This window comes from Pteropus vampyrus, unplaced genomic scaffold (genome assembly GCF_000151845.1).
Source record: "Pteropus vampyrus isolate Shadow unplaced genomic scaffold, Pvam_2.0 Scaffold70, whole genome shotgun sequence".
NCBI classification, from domain to species: Eukaryota; Metazoa; Chordata; class Mammalia; order Chiroptera; family Pteropodidae; genus Pteropus; species Pteropus vampyrus.
In genome coordinates this window covers 340,071-365,406 of record NW_011888851.1, presented here as the reverse complement: position 1 = coordinate 365,406, position 25,336 = coordinate 340,071, and the positions used below count along the sequence as shown (strand labels likewise).

The window sequence follows — 25,336 nt, the reverse complement described above, 5'->3', positions numbered from 1 at the left end:
TGTAAAAATACTAGAGGGTGTTAAGTGAGAGCTTGGTCAGTGTAGTTAGGTCACCTGTGTTTGTTAAGAGTGCTTATTAAAATTAGGCTCCTACACTCACATAGAGACTAACAGATAGAGACACTATCTTTCTTGATATTTCTATGTCAAAGGAATGGCTCTAAAATCCTGGATTGTAAAACTGGAGAGATTGGGAGAAGATTTACATCTCGAAAGAAAGAGAAATAATTTACAATTGCAAGGTTAAAGTAAACATTCTAACCAAAGAGAGGTCAGGACCTAGATTCAGAAGAAACATGTCTGAAGTTTAATCAAGCTGAGGGGAATTGTAAGGCAATCTTAGTGAAAATCTATTTGTTGATTTAATGAATAATTAACCAGAAAATTTGAGCACTCCATTATATACTAAAAAACTCTTGATATGTAGTGATTAAGAGCTATCACATTGTTACTTTGGGGGCGATCTAAATTTGTCCTTGCCTCGGTGGCACTGAGGAGACCTCGGTTCTTTCCGCTGACACAGTGAAGAATTACAGATCAGCAAAATTTAGGAAAAATATGGTTTATTAAAGCATGTTTCAGGAGAGAAACAGGCTACACCAGAGTTGGCTGCAGCCACTTAAATTCAGGAAATAAACATTATATTGGCCCCTAATGAGTGTTATAGGGATGGTGCTAGATGACTGGCACACTAGATCATCTGATAGGCATTTGGCTATTACATAACTCTTTGTCTACTGAGCATACATTATCCAGAATTCAGTCTGTTCTAATTAGATTCAAGAACTTCCAGGCATATGTTCGATATTATAATGATGATATTATGAGGCTAATGTCAATCAAGTACAGTGTATGTACTAACTGCGCAGATGTTTGTGACTGGCCTAAACCAGTGGCTATTTTGTAGTTTTTTACTTCCTTGTATTTTAGGATGTAAGGATTTTTTACCTGCAAAATGGGAGTTTCTGAGAGGTCTTAAGGGTGCTCCCTGGTTGGGCCTGCATTCCCCAGTCACTCATGTCTACCTAACTGCCTAACAATATGGCTTTGTATTTATATAATTTAAATAAAGTGTTGAACAATATACACATGACATTTGGCTTTTTAAAAATTCAAACTAATTGTTCTGATTATATTTTCATATTTTTCTAATGCATAAAAATAAACTAACATAATATGACACTTGACAAGTAGAGTTTAATGTTTTAATTGAACATTATAGTTCTCCATTTAATGACACTTCTAAGTAATTACTAATGACATTAAGTGCATTGTATGTAAATAAAAATATAAACATAGTAGGTAGATAGAGCAGAAATAATAATTGTATTGCCTGCTAACTAACATTCTTACATATTTTAAATCGTATTTAAAATTGCTTAAATTATTGTGGCTCCAAAGGACATATGTATCCAATCTAATTAAACCTATGTAATTTTAAAGAAGGTAAGTTTAGTAGCTATGTTTATATTGCTTGGTGTCATTGAATGTTATTGGTAATGTTTTCAAAGTATTTTTGCTTACTTTTTTCACATATTTAGACTCCTATAAATAGCCTCATATATAGCACAGCAGTTAATTTAGCTAAATTTCTTATATTGTACATTCCCTAAATTATAATTTCTTTTTCCTTCCCAATGTCACCCTTGCCTTGCCCAATTCTTGATGCTCAACCATCATGCATGTCTATGGAAGTTAATCCCAGACTAGAATTTCATTAACTCAACCATAGCCATAGTTGAATTTCTACAGTAATAAATTCATTGGGCAGAAATTTTGCAAAGATTGGGAGGAGGAGGAAGGGTAAATCCTTTACATTTGAAAAGACTAAATTTACAAATCAGTACTCTTTAATGAAATTTTTTTCTCCTTGACTGGGGGTTTATTTGCATGCATTCTAAGTGGCAGTATCATGAGAAACTAAGATTTTTGTCATTTTGGTTTAACACAGACTCGCCCAGACAGCACAGCCCTGATTTTGCATGAGAACGATCAACAGAACCTAAAATGTGAGTCCTGTTGATTTGTGCTATTGAAGTCCCCTATGCTATCTAATTGACCTAGTGACATGACCTGGACTTTATTATGATATATAATAAAAGACTTGATTAAATGTAATTGTAGACTATAAGAAATGCAGGAAGTGAGAAATAATGTATGTTTTATTGTCCAATTTAAAAGACTTCTAGTAATTGATAGATACTTAACTTAGAAGAAGATAATGCATTTGTGCTATTCGTTGATATTCAGTTTAAAACATAGTTTTATATAATTTGATATTCCAATTTATTTATGGTTGCTAAGATATATAAATAAGATCCCTTACAAGTAAACATTCCCATGTTGTTTTGTACATAATTCATTTTTTAAAATCTTTTCTATTACCAGTATTCCTAAATATTTAGAGCATATATTTACCATTTCAATTTTTGTTTTTGTTTTTAATGAAATAAGTAGTTGGTTAAAGATAAAAGCTTCGTACACCTTTCTCGTTCTGTTATAAATCTGTTTGTCAGCTACTAATTGTTGGCATCTCTTCTCCCTGTTTGACCTCTGAGGAACTCTTTGATAACCTGCCGTTTTGTTCTGAACTTTGCCATGGCTACAACTCTGGAGTATCAGAACTGTCAAAAATAAACGTAAAAGAGCAAAAGGCACAGAGCTTATGAAAGTTAGAGACAACATAGGCTTAGTATCGACTGATGAATTTTCCACTGGCAGATAGTTTGCACTTTATCCTATTTTCTGTCATAGTACCTGAAATAATAAGAAGACTTTCCCCTCCAGTAATGGATGATGGGGGCTGTTTGCTTTGTGAGAATCTGCCAAGGCAACATACCATGTGGCTTTATCTTTGAAAGTGAGAGTGAAACAAGCTTTCCTGGCTTCAGATAAGTGACTTAGAAGGAATTCTATTCAGATGTACCTGTCACTAATTTATCTGAAGGTTTTGTGATTCATACATACTGTTCTGTGTGCAATGAAGCATTAAATTGGTTTCCTCTGGGAGCAGGTCACATTCAGGGGTCCTCAGATCTATGCTGTGCGATGGTGCATGCTTGAGTCATATGGCCTCTTCCTACTGAATTTCCATCTGTTAGAAGACAGGTAACTTGAATGTATGTGAGATGATCTCTTGGAATATTTCAACAACAAAGAGGTTAACAAAACTTAACCATTTATTAGTGTACAAGTATTTGTAACAAAAAGTTAATCAACACTTCTGCTGGTAGCACAGTCGTTTATTGTGATAAGTAGTTATAGATATGTTTCCCAATAATGATCTAGCTCTTGAATAATACATTTTGTGTTTTTTGTTTGCTTGTTTATTTATTTTAAAAAAAAAGATATGTGCTTCAGTGCATTAATTTGTACTGAAAAAAATCAGAGCTGATCTGAAACAGGTCTCACCAAAGAAAAAGCTTTGGAAAATATATTTCCAATTTCAATATAGTTTTCTACTGTGGACATATCACCTTATTACTCTGTGTAGTTAGAGAGAAAATGACAAACCTTGTAAAATGAGACAGATACTGGTTCAAATTTGAAAGGAGCATAAAAGAAAGAAGTGCTTATTTCTGTGTATTAAAATTGTGCTGAGAGACCAGTACAGATTCATTTTTTTTTGAATGTGAGATATTTAGTAAATGCAAAAAAAAAAAAAAAAGCCTTCTTTAGTTTATTATTTCCATGATGGGGTATATAAAACTAAAACCTAATTATCTTCCTTTGCTTTTTAAGTGTGCTCCATTTTGTGTAAAATGAAGTCAGTAAATGGCAAAGAGTTAGTTAAATGAGAATAATCAATGAAATCTTTCTAAAATTTTATAGTTGTTTTTGTCATGCTTCATAGCAATTTCAACTGTGGGAAAATCAGTAATATAAATTGATATGTTTTCTATATTTTTCCAATTTAAAATTGTTTCTTATAGTCTATATTGCAGTTCAAAACAAACTTGATCATTTCATGACATAGCAAAAGGAAAACTCTTCCAACTGAATGAAAATGGTGATTTTATGCTGCACTTATATGATATATATATATATAATCCCAATTATAAAAATATTAAACTTTTAACATGAACCACAATTTCTTTATTAATGAATTAAAGCATAATTAGAGCAGTACTGTGAGAACCTATTAGATCATTTATGCATAATTCATAATTTTAAATAAGATATTCTTTACATTTCCCAATCTTTAAATTAGACTGTGACCTTAAATCCTTGTAATGTCTCCTAATAAACAGCAAGATAAAATAAATATATTTAATAATAGTATTTTATGGTTTCAAAATGTTCTGGTAAACATTTCTCTGAAAAAAAAAAACAAAACAGAACCAGTTCATGTCACTGAAAAAAATACCATTATACCGTATGCAAAGTGCACATAATTCGGTATATTTCTGCCTTCTTCTCTCCATTCTAATTTTTTCATAGAGAATAAAAAATGTCTAAATTTTTCATTTCCATATCTTTATTAAAATTTATACCTCACTATGAGGTATTTTCTTTTTTTATTTAGAAAAACTATTTAAAAACAGACTAAACTTATATTATGTTTAAAGTAATTCAAGCAAAGAACCATTTTGTTAAAGACATTTAAAAGATTTAACAAGTATTTTGTTGTACAGAATGAAATGATATTTTTAACAATTATTTCTATTATAAATTTTCCTCTGTTCTTTACATGAGTAACTTCCCACTTTACAGAATCTGCTTAAATAGCTTAAATGTTATCACTTCAAAAAGTATTTTCTCACCACCTTTTGTAGATTTCTTAGACCTTATAGCATTTACCATACTTTTAAGCATTTTACATATATATATGAAAGAATCAACTTGTTTATCAGTGTGTTTCTTCTACAAAACTTAAGCAGAATGTCCAGTGCCTAGCATAGTACCTGAAACATAATAGTCAATACAATTTGCTGAGAGAATAAAATAGGATAATGAAAACAAAATAATTTCATAATTAAGAACATAAGTATAATGTGTCTATTAAATACATAGTACTAAAAGTTATATAATTTTCAGTTTATTTAACAAAATAATTGCAAATACAGACTGCATACAAATAGAGGAGTTAGCAAGCCTCACACTTCAGTATTTTTCTCACTATACAACTAAAGCCTACCAAAATATAATAAGTGCCATGGAATAAATAACTATTGCCTAGGGAATGAGGAATATTTTTTGTAGATATCTTTTTAAATAATTTAAAGAAAAACAAAAAAAATATATAATTATTAAAAACATCTATTTCACAAGCATTTATTGAGAGTTGACTGTGTAAAACTGTGCAAAGTCTACCGGGAATTTACAGTGGTAAATTGTTTTAACTTTCACCTGATGAAATCAATATATAGTAAAAAAAATTCAATATACACTTTTAAAAAATACAGTAGATCTTTACTATAAAGCAGAAGTCAAAATATTAATAGTATTTAGCAGAACTAGAGTGTATTTTCAGATATAGGAAATAGCAATAGCATATTGCTGAGAGTAATTTGATACTAAGCTTTAAAGAAACTGAAGGAATTCTTAGCACAGAGATTGGCACAAGAAAAGACCTGAAGTTTTTTTAGAAAGAATCAGTTGCTTATTTCAACAGGTATGTCAGTTAACTGTAGGAGGATATATTATGTTTGGCAGCTACTATAGATAGAAATTATATTCAAAAGTAGATTAGGACAAAATTGTGGAAGATTTAACACTAGTCAAGGACTTGAGATTCTGTTGGCTTGTAGCTCTGCCCCTGAAAATGTCTAATCTCTTCTTGTTTCAGAAGCATAGAAAATAAGAATGTGGTTATTTTGAATAATAGTCCAGAAAAAATATGGTACTAGAGATACTATAGTTATTTTCTTTTTGTGTGTGCTATATACATGCATATATACATACACATGCATGCATCCCACACACACGTGTGTATGTTAGGTATATATGTATGACATAGTATGATTTTATTTTACAAAATAGATGAGAGGAAGAATCAGTGTTAATTTGTATAGAAACTATTAAGGACGTTGAGACTACATCTATCTTTTTTTTCCAGCTATAAAAAAATGATCATGTCATAATGGAAAAATATATATCTTTGTTTTTCCTTCTACCTTGGCAGGGTGGGATGGGGGGAGAGAGACTGGTTCTAATATGAGTACATTGCCCCATGAATAAAATATTCCCAAGAGTTTACTTGTATAATGGAAAGGTGAGAAGAGAATAGCCTGAGTAAATACGGTTCATGCTAAAATAAATACCAAAATATTCTTCTGGGAGAACAGACACAATTGTTTAACCCACGTCTCTATTCTTGCATGTGTCCTCCCAATGTGCTTATACTTACCTTGAATACCTTAGAGTATAACTTTCATGCTCTTTATTTAAAAAGTGCATGTCAAAATCTCCATTATATTAATTGTTTTAATGGAATTAGTGAAGAGTTAATTAATCATGAATACATAGACAAAGAAATTCTATGGAAAATTTCTTGGCAGGGAACAATTAGGTTGAAATGTCATTTTTAGCAGTGCGTTCGGAATGTGCCAATTAAAGTACAGATAAAGTCTTTAGAAATATGAGCTCTTAGTTATTTTGTTTTCTAACAATAAGAAACAGAGACTAAGAGCTTAGTACCTAGGTGTAAATATGCTTTTTAACTTTCTAAAACCAGACATTTTTTAAAAATTCTATTTGCTGCTAATTCCTTTTGTTGACTGTGTTTTCCATGATGACAAATTTAAAGTATAGAGGGATGCTGGCTAGAATGAAAGGTCATATCAGTTTGTTAAAAAGCTTTGTCAAGACTCTGGCCTTAGTATCTTAATGGAATGTCAAGAATCCTCTCATGCTTTCAGTGTTTCTTTCTCACACAATACTGTATCATAGGATCAGTTCTACAGAAGGTAAAATAGTTTCTTTTGGCATTTGTTTGCCATGCTTTCTTCATCAGTCTTATAATTTTATGTTTCTTGCATCTAGAATGCATATTATTATAAATATTATTCTATTTCTAAATAAACCTAGAAATCAGACATACTGCTTGGCAAGTCAAGTAGTAAATTTGTCCATTTAAATCTTGTTTATACATCTATTGTCAATATGTATTGTTCTTATTTAGTAAAGACATTGTTAACTCAATAAAGTTAAGAATAGACAACTAATCCATTTGAGAAACTATCTTGACAATTCTCATCCTTCTTGCCTTTTATTCTGAGCTCTAAATATGCTGAATGAACTTGTTCAGGCTTTCTTTAGTGCCCTCTTCTCTTATTCTTCCAGAATTTCACATGCATTGTTATTAGTTTTAGCTAGAGTAGTCTTTCTCCATTCCCTATCATTCTTTTATTACTTGGTTTTAATTTTTTAATGACTCCATTAGAAGTTATCTTTTCTGAGGAACTTGTCTTAAACTACTGACCCATGGTCAAATTGCCTCCTGTTTGTACCTTGAGATTTTCTCTAATGTAACACATTTCAGACTATAGACAGTGCTCATTTATATGTCTGTTTTTCTAAGAAACTGTATATTCAGTAGAGAGTATAGCACCTGGTACATAGTAGATGTTGAAAATCCTCTATTAAAGAATGAACATATTTTATACCTCTAGAATCTCATTGCAGCAATTTTGACTCATGCCATTCCATTTTTGTGATGATAAAGGTATAATATCATATAAACAATAAACATTTAAAAGCCAAATTTCAGGTAAAGGTGATAGACTGAACACTTACCTCTGCTTCGTTGCATCCTAGAAATCCACTAAAACAACACTAAAGAGTGTTGTGTTTTTATTTCAAACACAAAGTAATAATATAATTGACATCATACTGCAGATTTCCCCAGTCTTAGTTATTTGCAGCACGTGATACCTCTGGTTTCAGGGATAAAGGATGGTGTAGGGTGGAGGTAAAAAAATAGATTGGTTAAAAATGAAGAACTTTAGTTCTCTGAATATTTTGTATGTTGGAAATAGCATCCAATTCTTGGTGGCAATATCTTCATATATCTCTAAGCTTATTAAGTCAGAATTTTTGTTTATTTTGAGATCTTATTTTATTATCTCAATTTTCTCCAGTTGTTGGTTTCATATTTTTTAAATTAACAAAAACTCATGATGCACAAGAAGCTTCGATTTTTATTAGGCTTACTTAGCTTTAAGAAAGGATACACATCAGAGAACGTTAAGCAGTGTTGGAACTTATGTGAATCAACTGAGGCACTCATTTTGAATACAAAATTTAAGAGTACACCAGTTAATTCAGTAATCCAAATAAATAATACTTTAATATAATATTTTAAAAATAGTTAATGAATAAATAAAATGAACAAAATAATAATTTAAAAGTAAAGGCAAGATCATTTTGCTTCAGCTCCAATATGGCTCAAAAGAAGACTGGAATATAGTTTTGGGAGGAAAGTGAGAGCAATTCCCAGGAAGCAAAGCAAAAAGATAGAAAGATAAAAACTTTTTTTAAAAAAAGCAAATTGGTGAATTCATCTAGGAGTTTCAACATTTGAATTATCGAATTAAAAATAAAATGGATGAGGAAATCACCAGTGAAATAATTCAATACAGTTTTCCAGAACTAAAAAGCATAATTTTCCAAACTGTAAGGCCCACTATGTACTTAGTACATTAAATGAAAAAAAAAAGTGAGGCCTCCACTGTAAAATTTTAGGAATACAGCTATTACTGCAAATTTCCAGGGATGAGGGCAGACAGGTGCAAAATACTGGAAACTAGCAAGAATTGGGATTTTTGAACTGAACTTGTTTTCTACCAAATTCAGATACTCTCACAAACCATAAGCTTGAAAAGCAAAGATATCTATAGAAATTTAGATAGTAAATGTTCTTGAGGGAAAGAACAAGTTGATGAATAAAATCTAGGAAATACCCAGCTCTACAAATATTAAGATGTACAATACCAAAGATCAGCTTGTGCTCTGTTAAGAACTATAGTTATGATTAGTCAAAAATTTCTGAGAAGTATTAGTCAAATGTAAGCATAGATTAAATATCACTTTAGATAATCAAGGTGTCAAAGCATTAATTTTCATGCATTCTTTATCAGAAACATATTAAAAAATATTCTCTACAAAAACAAGAGAGCATACCAAAAAATACACACACACACACACACACACACACACACACACACACACACACACAATGAGAAATTTAAATGAGAGGCAACAGATACCCCCAGAATAATAGTGTAGGGAAAACCAAGATAACAGCTGTGTGCCAGACAGAGAACAGGCCAAATGTGAGCATATCAGAAGGCTCTGTGAGAAATATCTCCAGAAAGAGAAAACTGATAGACTATTTACTCTGTTTGATTAGTTTGAGAGGCAATTTAGACAGCTAGTAGTGTTTAGGATGAAAAAATAGTAACAACTAAAAGAAATCCAAGTAAAGTTACTGCTTGGAAAAATCAAAAGAGATACTTAAAATGTGAAAACAAACCTACATTGACTATAGAACTATGACGTAAATAACATTTATATGGTCAAAATTTGGATTTTTATTTAGCGTATATCATAATAAAATTAAATTAGGAGGAAATAGTTGTAGGAAGTTTGTGCATGTATAGGTAATGTAGGAGGAAGAAAAGAGTATTAAATTCTCAACTCTCCTAGTGAATAGTCAATATATGGTACCTAAAATTGAAAATAAAATGGAGCAAGAAGTAGCATTAAGACAGTAGTTACACTTAAAGGTTGAAAGCGTTTGCAGGGCTAGGGGAAAGAAAATGAGAAATTGCAAGGTGACTGCTGTTTCTGTAAGTAAAATAAAATGTACAAACTATTTCAAAGTAAACCCTCAAGAAATGATCTTGATTACTACTGTAACTTCCACTAAATGGACTAATTATTAATACCTTATTTAAATATACTTTACAAAGTCATACATGCAAATACAAAACACAAAATATGCATACACACATACAATTGAGCCTAATTAAAAAGTTTTTGAAGTGTTATTTAACCACTGATATTCATTCTTTACTTGATTATATGTGTGTGTGTGTGTGTGTGTGTGTATGTATATGTATATATACTATGTACATGTATATATGAATGATGACAGATATAGAGATATTGATCTGGTCGTAGAAATGAGCATGGAGAATAACATACAGATTAATACAATAATATAATGAGTATTAAAAGCAACAATTAAACATTTTGTTATTAAACATCAACATGTTTAGGCACTATTGGATAATATAATAATAATAATAAACAATGGCTAGTTTTATTGAGTATTTTTTATGTGCCAGAGTTCCTCTATATGGATTATCTCATTTAATTCTCAGAGTAACTCTGAGTATGCATGATTGTTTTTCTTTATGTTTAAGATAAAAAAGCATTATGACTTTCAGCTATGTTATTCAGTCTGTAGAGATGTAAGCATTTTAATAAATATTATCTGCTCAGTCACCATCCCATTTTATATAGTTCTAAGAACAGCATGGAAGATGTGGGATCTGTCTTAGTAAAAAGTGACAACTAAGCAAGTGGCCTGCATGGCTTTATTTTAGAGAGTGGATAATCAGAAGCTGACTTTAGAAAGGCTTTCAAATAAATATATCTTTTCAAATGTGTAATGTATTGTATGCAATATGTTGTTAAGTAACTGTCTTTGTAGGCCCTCTTATAGCGTAATTAGCTTAATTATCTGGGGATATATTTAAAAGTGCATCATTTAGAATATTTAAATATGTAAGTATGATTGCTCATTTAAAATATATGTGAATGTTCACACACATATACATGCACACATTTTCTCCTAAGTTCCAGAGAAATGTCAGGAACACTGTTATGCCATAAAATTGTACCTAGAAATTTCTCAGTAAATCTCCAGAAATATCTTTGGAAAAAGCCAAGACCTTTTAAGACTTCTCTCATGATGAATGTTCCAAATTCAACCTTACTTTTCTAAATCTTGGCATTTATTACTCATATCAAATGCATTCTTTAAAGTGGTGAGCATGAGTGTCATAAAGGATTTTACTAGATGTCCTCGATCCTTAAGTTTCAAAACAGCTGCATGAATTGCTGAGATGGTGATCAAGAATTTTGAAAAAAAGTTGCAGCACCTACTAGAATAGTCTGCAGTACAAACATATACAGGTTCCTGTAGTTACAGGTTACCCTCATTAAGTGGATGGTGATATAAGAAATATTATTCAAAGAAACAAACAAAAAATAGTCCTAAACATTATCCACAACTGCCACCTGCAGGACCTCCTGCACAGATATTAAAATCTTGTGGAAATTTACTTTCCCAGTCCTTTTCACCTCTTCCTTCTATAGCACTGAGCCCTAAATCAATAGATGACTAAGAGTGAAAATATCTTTAATTTCAACAAACCAGTTAGAGAAGGTAGCAAATGAACAACTTGCAGAAAAATAACCTCTCCTTTTACTTGATGTAAATTTTCTACTCCTTACATATCCATGGTGACAACATTTTATGGTCAGTTGACAACATGGAGCATCCCAGAACTTTAAGGTGATGGTAAAATGTTTTATTGTAAAAGAATAGTAATAGTAAAAGCATGTATTACAGTCTCTTCATATTAGAATTTTGAAAAAAGTTGAAACACTTGCATGTTTGTGTTTCAGTATACTTATATAACTGATCATAATCATTTTAATGACATGTTCTAGTTACTTTAGGGAAAAAATTAATAATGGGAGCCTGAGCCAGTGTTCTGATATTTGATACAGTCATATCAAAATACTTCCTGACATCAAAATACTTCCTGACCTCAAAACTTGTATATTTATACATTACCAAAGATGTAAAAATTCAAGTGGTTTTGTTGATTTTTTAAAATGATTGAATTAGTTCTGCAAACATAACAGTTTTCTTCTGTGACATAATTACCCATGTGTATTTACAAATTAAAAGAGTCACTTCTTAGTAGTTTCATCTACCTTTTCTGTAATACAAATTTTACCATTTTATTATAAAATCTAATGATTTTAAGGCTTTATGATTCTTTTCTCCTGCTGAGTGACGAGGTAGGGAATAGAACTAATATTTATTGGCTGCTTACTATGAAAAATATATAGCTTATTTCATTTAATTATCTAAAAACATTTTGTAAAAGAAAATATGATCCTCATTTTTATAAATGATAAGCAGACTCCTATAGGTAATATATTTTGCTCAAAATCACACAGCCAGTTGCAGAGTCAAGGTGGCTTTCCTCACTTCAAAGCTCATGCCGTGTTCACCACATCATTCTGACATGAAGAATGTAATCTCCCTGAAGGTAATGAAATAAAAAGAACTACACAGAGAGTCCTGTGTGAGGCACTCATTTTATTGCTTTTAATAGAGTACCTCCGTTAGATCCTTTTACTTTACTCACTTTACAGATAAATAAACTGAGCTATAGAGAGGTTTGGATTTGCCCAGGACCAAAGTAAAAATAGTAAAGTCAGGATTGAACTACATGACTTTTCAATTGCACAGTTAGAACTGGAAACCTTTGCCACTATTCCATTGTTAAGACAAGGAAGAGGATCAATACATGGCTATCTGAAGCAAAAAACAACCTTTTATAATCTTCAGTATTAGTAGTTACTATGAACTAAATTATATTAGAGATAATCAAATCTAAAGTATCAACAAAATAAATGTCTGTGTTTAAATGTCTACCTACGGCAAATAAACATGCATGGTATTGATCTGGTAGCTTCAAATGTTATTCACACTTGTGTAAAGCATCAGTGAAGTAGGCAACATTTATATTAAATAATTAATCTGCTTCTAAACATCTACTATAGGTCAGAAAACTTGACATTTATTTTGTAACAGGTATTAGAATAGCTGAAATAATTCTACAACTCTCATTTAGAACAGAACATGTCTTTTTAATACTGTATGGCTGAATAAATCATTAGGAAGTGGTTCTTTGAGAAAAACAAACAATTGACAAACAATTAGATTTCTAAGATTTCCATCTAAGTGGTTCTAATAAGCCATATCTCTTGAGAATGATACAAACCAAGTAGACATCCAGACATAAATCTTGGGCAGAGAGCAAATGTTTCTGGAAAAGAAATATTGACTGTTTTCCTAATTTGCTTTGCACAGGTAGGGAAAAAAAAAAAAAAACAGCCTTGTTTCTTTATGGATTTGTTACCAAAGTATTTATATTCTTATCACTTTACCTGCTAATACAAAATTACAATATTCTAAATGACACAATTACTGTATTGTTCATATAATTTTCCCTTTAGAATTCACACTTAATAAAGTGGCATATTTGCAATATGTTCTAATTACTCCTGGGTTAAAATTACATGTTTAACAATAATATCAACAACTAAAAGTAATTAAAACAGAAAGGGAAATAAAGAAATATATCAAAATCAAACAAAAAATAAAAGCAAAATAAATTTTACTAAATGGATAACTAAAATGCACCAAAAAAAAAGTGAAAGAGATGTGAGAATATAGAAATATGAATTATAAACAATACTATGATGCAACTAAGAACACTTGTAGTTCCTGATACAATGTAATATAGATTTTATTAATATGTAGATGGATCACATAGAAGCATCAACCACTCTTAGAGACCCATGAGAACCTGCAGAAATTTGTGAGATAGATAACTAAAATAAAGGAGTAATATGTAACCAACCTTATAAGAGTAAACTGTATTTTGTTTTTAATAATGGAGATTTAACTTGCTAGTTAAGAGACTATCAATGAGTTTATGACAATATGCTTGATTTACATTATTGCATTCAGTTAAAAGGAAGGAAATTATGCTTCCATTGATAAATCAACTAAAGAACAAAAGTCCAATTTTTATTCCCAGTTTTCTTTTGATTACATAGAAATTTAACATTGTCGGCATTTGAATATGACCTTTTGTCTTGTACTGATTTCTATATTTTATAACCCTGAATGATTCTTGGGCGTGAATCTATGTTGATTCACTCAACATAGTGAAGCTATGTTTATTCATTTACTCTGATATGTAAGATTTAGAAGCTTGGATAATTGTTTCTTTTAAATATCAAATTGGTGTAAAAGAGACTGTGGAAAGCATTAATTTTATTGGGATATTATTCAGTCAGAAAACATGAGCATGAACACTTATTTTTATAATTTTAATGACTAATACACAGAAAAAGAAGATATATTGTGAATTTAGTTACTTTTTACTATCATAGTTATGCTTTTTTCATTGTTGTGAAATTCTTTTGAGCAATGACATGAAACACAAGGTCTATAAGGAAAATACTATACTTTTCTTAAACTACATTAACTGTTATCATTGTTTCACATAATGTTTTCTTTGCCAATTACATATTAAAAACTGCCTTATTAATTTTATGATCCTAAAAGGCTATTGGTTCTTTTCATATTGTCATTTCTTTCATTTTCTTTTAGAAAATAAACATGGAATATATTAAAACTGTACTCTTTTTTCAAGTGTATTTACAACTATGATATACACAAATAGAATCTATAATTAGTTAACTTTTCAAATCTTTCATATTCTTGAATTATGGTTGTTTCAGACTTGATTTCTTTGTTACTTAAATGGAAGAAACTGACTAAAACAAAACATGTTATAAAAAGCAGGATTTTTAAGTTGATGAACAGTCAAATAATCTACAATCTAGAAAATCGTGACTATGTATATTGTTTTTCTGCTTATACATACAAATTAACATATAAACATACATAATTTATCAAGATTTAATGGCTAGATACAATATTAAGCAATTTTTATGTAATATAGTTTATCTTAGTGACAAAGATTGCATAATATATTCTTTGAAGTAGTTACTATTATTATTCCCATTTTAGAGATAAGGACATTGAGATGTGGGTAAAGTAACTTGTCCAAAATCATAGAGCTACCAGGAGACAGATTTGGAGTTTGGTGTGAGAATCTGATAAAAAATCTAAACTCTTACTTTTCCCTACTGGTAGATAATACATATTTACAATCTGAATCAGTAAGCAGATTTTCACTAAAAATTTTAAAACCAATATAAAACCATATTTGAGGAAATAATAAAATTTTTATATGAAATTATGTGTTCATCTATCTGTTGTATTTTCATGTTTGGTATATTCTAAATGTTGTAAACATCCTACAACAATAATGAAAGCATAATCATATTAAATGAAAAATAAACTTTCTGATCTCAATATCCTTTATAAACAGAAACAAATAGATGCCATGGCCTAGAGAAAGATTATTCTCAGTCGAAAGGAACTGTGGAATGGGAAGAGAGATGGTAGTGTTCTAAAGGGCTTGTCCTGTCTATACAGAAAATCTTGGGCAAAAATACACTCAAAAATGGCAAGAGACAATAACTTTTTTTGAGAAAGTCTCAAAGAACTTGTTAAGAGTTAATTTAACAAGACCATTTTAATTTAAAGAATTTGTTCCCTAATGGTACTAAGAAAATCTAAATTTGTATACATCATCTCAAGTTGTGTGTATACATAGATGTCTATGATACCTCTGCTTCAAAACTGAAGTAATTTTAAAATGCAATTCTAAATATTTTGTTGAACTTTAACAAATTAAATAGGTATATTTTTTTTAAAATGTAGGAACCTGTTGAAATGCTATACCTTTAGCTTCTAACCATTCTTGACACAATTTTTAAAAATTGCATTATTATCTATATTATTTACTACAAATTAGGAAATGCAATTATCTATATTTTTATATAGGTATATTTATCTATCTATCTAATCACAGAATCTTTCAGAAATACATCTGAATGTTTTGCCTAAAACTTTGGCATAAAAATGATGTCAGATTTATAACAGGATCATGGAATAATTTTTTCAAAATTATTTTACCTTTGCTTGATTTTGCTCATTATTATTAATCAATATTCCTGATCTTCATGGCTACTTTGGTTGGATGAATAATGATCCTCAAAGTTATCCAGGTCATACCCCTGAATCCTGGTTACCTTATTATGACAAAATGGATTGTATTGATGTGATTAAGTAAGCATCTTGATATGGAAGAATTTCCTAGATTATTTGAGTAGGGCCTAATTTTAATCATGAGTTCTTATAAAAGGAAGTTTTGACAGAAGACTGAAGCAAGATGTTGATTTGGTAAAAGTCGAAAGATTTATACAATCTGAAGAGAAACCAGAGTATAAGATGTTGATTTGGAAGGATCCGCAAGCCAAAGAATAAAAAGGATGCAGCTATAGAATATGAAGGCAAAGAAAACATATTCTCCCCTAGAACCACCAGAGGGAACATAACCCTGCTGACTCATTGATTTCAACCTAGTGAAATTTATTTTAGACTTCTAGCATCCAAAACTGTAAGATAAAATATCTGTGCTGTAATAGACTAAATTTCTTGTAGTTTGTTACAGCAGCAATAGGAAATAAACATATGCCGTATGACAGGTTGCCATCTAACTTAAAGCTCTTGCAAGGCTGTTCCCTCTGTCTAGATACAGTTTACTTTGATATCAACATGGTTAACTTATATTTTAAAAATATTTGCTTAAATAATAGTGAAGGCCCTCCTGACCACCAATTAAAATAAAAATGTCAGATTCTTTCATTTTTGACCCTCTTAGCTTATTTTACTTTTCCATAGTATATTTAAACATTTTCTATTATTATAGTACGTAACTTATTTACTTATGTTGTTTTTTACCTGTCTCCTCCATTAAAACATAAAGCTCATAAAAGCAAAAAATTTTATTTAATTTGACCTTTTTTTCCTTTTTTAGTAAATTTATTGGAGTGACATTGGTTAACAAAATTATGTGGGTGTCAAGTGTATAATCCAATAATACATCATATGTATATTGCATTATGTGTTCACCACCCAAAGTCAGATTTTCTTCCGTCACCATATATTTGACCCCCTCTACCCTTATCTACTTCTTCTCTCCCTGCTTTCCCTCTGGTAACCACTAAACTGTTGTCTATGAGTTTTTGTTTGTTTGTCTTGTTTGTTTATTTCTTTCGGTTTTATATCCCACATATAAGTGAACATATAAGTGAAATTGTATGATTCTCAACATTTTCTGTCTGACTTTTTACTTTTTGACAGTTATTACCAGCTCCTAGAGTTGTGTCTGAAAAAAATATATATGTATATATGTATATATATATATATTTATTGAATAAAATAATCATCTGAGGTTAAAGAAGATTACTAGAGATTTAAATGAATATACTAGAGATTAAATGAGAAATTACAAATGAGAAATCTGGATTTTAAAAAAAGTCTGAATGTAATTACTTTTTATTTATTTATTTATTTTCTCTAATCTTTTGGGGAAAAATGGTATGGGAGTTGAAGATAGGAGGAACAAAGGAAATAGATGTGAGGAAGGGGTTATTTATTAAGAACTTTGTTAGATACTTTTTGAAAAATAATTTTATTTAGTGAGAACATTCTGTAAACTATCATTTTTATCTTTTGCTATCTCTGTCTATAATTGTATTTTCTGAAAAAATATACAAGAAATTTTTAAAGATTTGATTGGTAATAAAAGGGGGAGAGTTAAATTCCCATTAGTTCGATTATTTTTCTAAATATTTACCTTAACTTTTTATAGACAACTTCAATATTAAAAGCATTATATTTATGATTTCATTGAAGATTTTAAAAATCTACAAATAATTTTCCCTTTTTATATTGTGTAGATAGTTAACATAAAAGACAACATTCATGAAAATATTTCTATGGGCTTTATTAAGTCTTTTGAATCCCTTTAAAACTATAATACCCATGGAACCCCATATGTTGCCAAATTTTACAATAGCATTTTAAGTTCTGATGCAAAGGAAATAAAAATAAGCAACATTTGTGGTTTTGTATTTTTAATAATTAGTTGTATAATTAATAAATGTTAATTTTGGAGTAATGTTTGGAATCACTCCCGCTTTCCTAGCAATAAACTTTACTAATTACACAGAAACTAAAAAAAGCATTATTGTAAATTTAAAACTAATATACTGACAATCTAAATCTAAAGCACCTTAACTCATGCTACTACAATTTTACAATTTAAAAAATATACACTCTATGACTCATATACACATTCTTGAGCTACCAAAACAACAGGAGGTAGTGTCTAGGGAATATACTTTGTGTTTTCAAGTCAAAGAAACTGAACTGGCCTTCTTGATCACTTCCACTGAATTCCAACAAGGTGGCAATAGTGACAACCCTAACAGTGGGAGCTTTAATGTAAAAAAAAAAAAAAAAAAAAGTTTAAAAAGGAACCTCTAAACAAATTTGAAATGACACTGATCTTGTTTCCATCTTTTAAAAAATGAGGAAAATAAAAAAGCTATTGATAAGATCATGACTCTAAGAAAAAACAATAGTAACCATGTTAGTTCAACATCTAAAGCAGCAGTTTAATACAGAGAAACATGTAAGCAGCTATCTGAATGAAAAAGTACATTTTAAGAATATTTTTTAAGAGGTCACAGTGATACTTAAATAAATATACTTAATAAAAATATTTTCCAGTATTTCATTAAAACATTCATCTAGTATTATTTCAATAATATCTCACAATTTTCTCATTAACTTTTATAAAATTTAAAAGTTAAAAATTTAAAAATCCAAGGCATCAAGATACTTTCTCAAACTCAATAAGTCAAATAGTTTCATTTAAGTCTGAAAAAAATATTACTTATATCTATATCCAAGAGTAAATTATCTATTTTATGTCTTAGCATATCTCAAATTAAATCAAAACAAGAATCTAGAAGGACAAAAATATAAATGCTGTATTTTAGATATAAGATATTGTAGTCTTTAGAAAGCATACTTAGATAACTAGGTATGCAAATCATTTAATTAATTTGATGTTAATTATTTGATTGTAAATTGTTGAATGACTGAGCTCTGTAGCAAAGAAAGAATATTTAGACTCTTGTTATTAAGCCCTGTCAGAATTAAATCATATTTTAAGAAATTGAAATAATGCATGTAAATAGTCACGTTTGCTGATAAAACTGTATTTTAAATAAATATTTTAAATGACCTTGTATTTTAAAATAAAAACTATCAGATCATGTTATCATTTTTCTTAATCATCCAATTTTTAATACAATTTTCACACATAGGATTTAGAGAATGTTTAAAATTAAAAGCGAAGGATTACAAAAATAGGGTATGGTAACTTTCAGTGGATTTAAAAATGTATAGAGTTAATTTTAAAATTTATCCAGATTTTTTTATATATATATTAAAAGATTTACACAAACTTCAGGAATGTCAAATTTGGAGATATTTTTAGCCTTTGAGAGTCCTCTATTTTAGATGTCTTATTTGTTGAGCAATGAGAATAGGGTTAAATGGAGCATATTATATGGGTGGTAGATTTTGAACCAGTAAGGGAAATGATGTGGTAACGACTGGGGCTAAATAAAATATAGGTTGCCTTTTATGACTGTTCACAGAGAAGGGGCTATGCAACATTTCAGGGCTGTTAGTACGGGTTTTATATATAAACTTAAATGACAGGTAAGCTATAACACAGTTATAAAATTTTTTAAAACTTTTTTTTTTTTTTTTGATGAGTAGCTATAGAACATTAAGGCTTTGGAATCATATGTATTAAAATGTGAGTCCCAGCCCTACCACTGACCAGCAGTGAGACATTAAGCATGCTATTTAACCTCTTTTTAAGACTATTTTTCTACCTGTAAATTTGGGATAAAAGTTGTTTCCTATAGTACTGCTGTACAAGTGAAATAAGATATGTTGCAAAAGCACAGTGTTTAGTACATGCTAAGTTCTAAACAAAATTTATTATTATTATTACCATAAAAACATTGACTATTAATAAACTAATAGTATTAAAAGAAATGTGTCTTAGTAAATATATATATTTGTTGTTAATCTTTATGTAAAAAATTTTTTCACGTGGTATAATTTGAGGAGCTGAAAAGAAGATAACATCTCTTCTTACTAGGAATTCCAATCAAAGTCTTGATTGATTGATTGATTGATTGATTTAGGTTAATGATTGTTTAAAAAGAATACAAATCTCTGAAAAAGATGAATTAAGCCTTTATCAGACGTCAACATATTTGCTCAAATAGGGTTCTCAGATTAGTTCCTTTCACCAAACTGGAAATGAGGGAAGAAGACTCATGAGTAAGTGACTTTAGTGGAAAGTGTGATGAAGATCTCAGAGTGGCAGGAAGCTTGGCTGGGTTGGAAGCTCCCAGGGCAGAGCTGTGAGTTTACAGAGTTCCACAGCCAAAAGAAAAACAATAAGGACTACGCAACACGTTTCCCATAAAGCTAAATTCACGCAACATTGTAAGGTTATGCCCTTAATATTTTACGGAAATTGAAATTTCATTACTTTTTGAAATTAGATAGTTTCATTTTAAAATTTATTATTCATTGAATATTAGATTATCGAGCACTTTGAGAGAGCCAACCACTGAGGTCCTCCCAATTTTCAGATACTTGATGTGAAGAAGGGGAAGTATAAGATGCTGTCACAGTAATGAGTTTCCTAGGTAACTAACAAAACATTCATTCACTCACTAAATAGACATTCATTCATTCACTCACTTAAAAATCAGATAGTATTTTACATGTTAGGAATATAATAGAAAACAACAAAAAATCCCTATCATTAAGTGTACTTTATAATAAAAGAAGCCAAAAAAAAAAAAATCAAGCACTACTATTCTTGATTACAATATAAAGTGCTAAGTGAATATAAAACAAGAAAATGTGTGATGGGGAAAGCTATTTTACATAGGAGTCAGTAAAGGCCTCTCTGAAGAAATGATATTTGAACTTAGAGCTTAATAGTATGAAAGAATCATCCACTGCCCATTTGAAGGACTAAGTGGAAAATTTTGGTGGGTTTTTGGGAGAATATGAGAGAGTATAGGATGTACCTGTGATATCAAGAAATTTACTAACAGTTAAATATCAAGCTGGTGGAGAAGTGACTACAGGAAATAAAGCTAAAGAAATGGTTTGGGATCAGTTCATGAAGAGCTTTATATTTCATGCTAAATGGGCTAAATCCTTTAAATTTTATCCTAAAAGCAAATGGAAGGGATTAATGGAGGGAAATTGTACAATCAGAATTGCTCTGCAGGTTGGGCATTGTGGCAAATAATTTGATACGTGGAGGAGATGGTAGGTCACATAGGGTCTGCTGTAATAAATTTTTCTTTAATAGATTGCGGGCTTCAGTGGGAGCACAGACAGTAGTAAATTATATCGGTGGTGGGTCAAAAAATGCTTCCTTACAGAAAATATTTAATCAGAGCTTTGTAAAAGGACTAGAATTTGTTGCATTTTGAAAAACTGAGGTCAGGTGATAGAATTTGAAATTGCAGGCAAAATGAGAAGAGTAGGAAAAAGCACAGACATGAAAACACGTTTTGATCACTTTATGGCTAAGGTATAAGAATGAGAAGGTAAAGGTCAGAGATAAAACTGGCAGGCTCATCTCTTGAGAGTGATAAACAGCCTAAAAGCCATTAATAACAGGAAATTAGAATGATTCTGAATAATGAATGTAACAGTGGTAGTCTGTGTCATTTATGAGTGAGATGTGCCATCAGAATGATGTGGGTAGATGCTGAGAGGTAATGTATTCTGTTTTATATATAACAATAAATCAAGAATTTGTTTTTGTTGGTGGCTTAGATTTGGAAGCTCTTTCATAATCCAACTATTTTAAATACCGTAATACTTGAAGAAAAGCTATAGACGTCATTTATATAGTCTAGAAATTGGGCTCAATATGAGGGAGCACGTTTCAACAATTAGAGCAGTCAAAGAATAAAGTGGGTTGGCACCATGCCCTCCAGAGGGCCAGCTTGCATTCTAGATGTTGTCCGATATCAGGGGCAGTGACTGGTCACCCAGCTGTGCTAATGACTGCTCCGTCAATCATAGGCAGTGCTGTTCAGTACTATTTTTCTAGTTCTGTGAAAAGTGTTGGAATATAATGTTCAGGCTAACCAGAAAGAATCAACATTATCTTTTTCTCTGAGGTGTGAATTCAAACAGAGTATGTACAAAATGCATTATGATTTTATATTACCTAGAGAAAGCTAAACCAAATAAATTTATCCTCACAGAGCCAATTTCTCTTTCATAACTTGTTTATGTACTTCTAGTTTCTCTTACCTTTGATTTCTCTAAGAGGTTTTTAGCAAAACTATCTGCATTGGAAATTTAATATAAGGCTTCATTTTGCCTAGAGTTAAGTTAAATTTGTCGTTTCATTTCCAAAAGTTGCAGTTATTTTGACATAAGATTCACATGGAAGAGAAAGAAGAGAATCGTGAGATTTTGTATTACAAAATACAGTTAAATATTATTATCTTTAAAATAATTTGGTTTTGGTGTCTAGTAGCAGTTCTTTGAAAGCCTTTCTGTTAAAAGCACATTAAACCGTAGAATGTCCAATTGAAATGTCTCTTACATGTATACAAAACATCCCTCAATTATCTTACTGAAAATTCACTCCTTTACAAGGTGGTTTGTTCCAATGTTATTTATTAGAAAAGGTTTAAATATTTTCATACTCCACACTCTAACTTCTCAGAATAAATATCCTAATTTCTCAAACAACAAATAAAAAGTTTGTATTGTCATCTACATAGTACATGCCCAACTTCAAAATTTCCATACTAGACACATGTCCTACCCACTCTCAATTCGGTTCCCCAGAAGAAAACACTCTGCCTTACACTTGTGTTATTTTTTATTCCGACTCATTATAATCCCTTAATAAAATGCTTATGTTATATCTTTATTTATCATTTTTAAGATAACACCTGCCTTTTCTCTACCAAGAATTTATATCCCTCCCAGAAATTTATATCCCTAATTTTAGCCCCGAACTTGCATTTCTTGTTTGTTAAACTAGTGATATAATTTTTTGGCTTCCCTCTTTAAAATTAACTCACTTCCTTCAGCTCTCCCTTCCCTTCTGACTCACAACTTCTGCCATCTGTAGTTACGTTTTATTTTGTTAAAGTTAATAATATTCAAATAGTCTTCTGAAACCATTCTTATCTTCCATCCTTTGCATAGAAATTGATACGACAGTTGAATCACTACACAAATTAGCTTTATGTAAATTTATTAACAGTAGTCAGGGACCATTTCATTTTATTCCTGTAAAGCTGTTTTTCCTAAATTTTCTTTTTTTCTTTCTTTCTTGCCTTAAATGTGGCCTTACATTTGTTTGATCTTTCAACTCAAACTTTTTTCTCCCTTTAATTGCAACTGCTTTTGCTTTAGGGCTTCTCGTCTTGTTCCAATCCAATATGGGTTATTTCTGTGCCCGAAGCACAAGAGATAGTGTACAAATTTCCTTTCTTTCTTTTCTATTTTTAAAGCCACCAACAGCTACTATTTTGTGTGTGTGTGCATGTATGTGTGTGTGTTTATGTACTCTCTACCCAGGCTGGATCCCCTGAATATTAGGCTCTGAAATTAACATTTAGAAAATTTGGGGGGTATGCTCTTATGATCAACACCTATAAAAAAGAAAAAGAGAAAGAAACAGAATGGGACCTAAGAAGAAGTTGAATGCAGATGCTGTCTTAGTGAAGGCTTCAGCTGAGTTGATCCTTCATCATCTTCTTGAGTTGGGGCTGGGCGTGGGTTTTTATACCCCCACATTAATCATTCATTGGATGTATAGCACCCCAGAAAGGGGTCATCACCTGAGGGAGGTGGCTTTCACAATCACAATCACAATCAATCAGAGTAAAGAAATTACAGATTAAAGCTTTCTACTAGCAGCACACGCAGCAGTTGAAGAACTTAAAGCCTTTGTTCCAAAGAGAATCCTGGGCAGCACATTACAATATCCACCACAATCAATATCATGCACACAGAGATCCTCTAGGATTTTGAATGCATTCTTTTCCTGGAGGAAACTTGGGAGAGGAAGCCCTCATCACTGTGGCTGGTCTCAGATTATAACTGTTATTTATTATGCTCTTCCTCTACCATATACATTCTAAGTGCCCTCACCCTCACTGGCACCTAGGCTGGCCTCAGTGTACTTGACCCAGGCCCTCATCCTAAAAGTTCTGAGTCCTTGGACATTATGCTTTTCTCAGCCAGGCCTGTTGCTCTTGTCTGTTTATTGTCAATATGAAGAAAGGGACTAGCAAGAAGTGCCCGCAATCCAAACATATTCTTCCCCACCTGCACTGTATAATAATAGCCCTGCCAAGATAGGGTCAGACAGCTGCTGCAGCTTATGTTTTAATGAGACTGTGACTGGGTCTCCTGGAAGAAATATTTCTCTTTCAGGAATTTATACCTCTAAACCTACTTTCATTTGGCTATTTTTTATTGTTTTCATCTCCTTGATGAGTTCATCTATTTATTCCCATTGTTCTTTTTCTAGTAGAAGTTTTATTATTTATTATTTATTTTTTATTAAATTTATTGGGTGACATTGGTGAATAAAATTATATAGATTTCAAGTGTACAATTCAATAATACATCATCTGATATTGCATTGTGTGTTTCACCACCCAATGTTAAATCTTTCATGACCATATATTTGACCCCCTACCTCTCTGCTCCTCTCTTTCCCTCTGGAAACACTGAACATATTGTATGTCTCTGAGTTTTTGTTTGTCTTGTTCATTTGTTGCTTTCATTTTCATATCCCATATATGAGTGAATCATATGGTTCTCAACTTTTTTATGCTTATTTTGCTTAACATGATAATCTCAAGATCCGTCCATATTGTCACAAATGACAGTATTTTAGCTTTTCTTATGGCTGAGTAATATTCCATTATATATATGTAACACATCTTCTTTACTCAACCATCTATTGAAGTGCACTTCAATTGTTTCCATGTCTTGACCACCATGAATAATGCTGCTATGAACATCGGGGTGTGTATATCTTTACAGATAAATGTTTTCAAATTTTTGGAGTAGATACACAGTGGAACCTCTAACGTGTTAATCATTATGACATTATGATTTATCTAAGTACTTTTTTTGTATTTTAATTATTTTCTAAGTTTTCTTGGTATTCTTTTTTTTGTATATTATTTGGGGTGCTATGAGCTTTTCAATCTGTGGATTTATTTTTTAATTAAAATCTGGGAAAACATTATTTCTTTAATCCCCCTTTCTGGGACCCCAATTATATCAATGTTAGATGGCTGAATATTATCCCATAGGTGAATGCATAGCGATATACTTTAAATCTGTTTTTTAGTTGAAATAGTTTTAATTTTTTGGTATTTGTGTGCACTTATATTCTTCTATGTAATGTCTAAACTGATGTTA

The 25,336-nt window shown here is 30.7% G+C and overlaps 1 protein-coding gene across 1 annotated transcript in view; it reads left to right on the top strand.

Moving 5' to 3' along the window:
• The window catches only part of MGAT4C (MGAT4 family member C), a 660,237-nt gene that overhangs the window by 395,573 nt on the left and 239,328 nt on the right, over positions 1–25,336 (top strand). The window contains exon 3 of the mRNA XM_011361737.2: positions 1,952–2,009. The gene's annotated coding sequence lies outside the window, so the exon portion shown is untranslated. The remainder of the gene's footprint in view (positions 1–1,951; positions 2,010–25,336) is intronic.